The following is a 1567-nucleotide window of genomic DNA, read 5'->3' as shown; positions in this document are numbered from 1 at the left end:
TTTAGGGTCGGGCGCCGCGAGACTACATCTAGACTAAAGTGGTATTTATTTATTTATTTATTTATTTTACAGTTACAATACAAATTACTCTACAACTAAACTACAAACACAATTAATTGCAACAGGGGTTTGGGGAAAGGAAAATCAGAGTCCTCACACTGCAAAGCCCAGTACCGTAAAATCATACGGGCATTGTTTGTCCATAAAGAAACTGAAAGTTGTTGTAACAAATGTTTACAGGCCTGTTTGGTTGATGCACCACTTCTGGCTGTGGTGCGTTCAGCAATGATACGAAGGGTTTGAAGCGCAAATGGTGACCAAAAACCAAAAGTTTCTACAACAAGTGGGACAAAGTCACACCCAGCCTCCTCTACAGCATCTTGATGTCTCTGGTCCTTGGCTAACTCACCAGCTGCAGCAGCTACCCCAGCACAAGAAGAAGAAAAAGAAATGTGAGAAGGCTGGGTAGTGCTACGAACAGACACATCAAAATAAGCTGGACGACCATGCTGAAAATCAGGGTGGTACACATCACCTGGGCGAGAATTATCTTCATAAGAAACACGTTGTTCCTTCAAAACTCCTGAGTGACTCTGGGACAAAGCATGACAAACAATGTCAACTAGAGCATCATGGCGACGAATTCTCAGTAGGACCATGAGAACATTCTAGAAGATGGTCACCAAATTGGTCAATGGAAGTAAGACACACACATAATGGGGAAAGTGGAAATAGAGGGATTCTGAGCCTCAAATGAAGGCCAACAACAAACTCTGGACCAGTAATAGCCAGAGCAAGGGAGACTTGAGGAATAGCTTTGAGCCATCCACTGCTAGTACCAGATGAGTGAGAGAGAGCAGTAAGTCGAGCACGGTTTCGGATGTTGAAAGAAGCAAATAGTTGGTCATACTGATTTTGATCTAACAGAGCCTGTAAGTCCTGCTGGGTAGCAGAGGGAATAAAGATATCAGATGTAAACCTTTCAAAGGTAGCAACAGCATGTTCTTCATTTGGCCAACACTAGATCATGAAAGTCCTGGGATAGAACATGAGAAGCCAGGAGATGAACACTATTACATGAACCCAAAAAGGCCGCCGCTGCTGCAGCAGCGGAAGAAAAGGATGAGCGCAAGCCCAGATCCCCCAAGCGAAATGGTAAAGTGGCTTGGCACCAAGAATCATTAGGAATATTATGCGACTTAGGCAAGATTTAAGATTAGAATCAAACTGTTCTAAAAAGGAGTGCAATATACAGAATGGCACTGTGCGCAAAAGATGAATGATCTTGCAGCTTCCAAGGCAGCTGCGTAGTAAATGAAGCTCCGACTTGAGGGTCTTCTAAAATTGCAATGGACTAAAGTTGCAATTTCAAAGTAGAACCCCCCTTTTTAAAAGTCTGGATCCGCCCCTGCATTATTATCCATGGAGCACGCAGTACGCAATGTTCGAACGTACAGAAAATCCTCAGTAAAGAAATAAACGTCAGTCTCGCGCCGCCGCCCTGCGAGACTAGATATGAGACGGCGGTCGGATCGATCATATAAATTAAGTTGCAATTAGCAGTCAC

Source organism: Dysidea avara, chromosome 5, assembly GCF_963678975.1.
Source record: "Dysidea avara chromosome 5, odDysAvar1.4, whole genome shotgun sequence".
Classification (NCBI taxonomy): Eukaryota; Metazoa; Porifera; class Demospongiae; order Dictyoceratida; family Dysideidae; genus Dysidea; species Dysidea avara.
The sequence above is the reverse complement of the archived record's forward strand: the minus strand, read 5'-3'. Positions refer to the sequence as shown.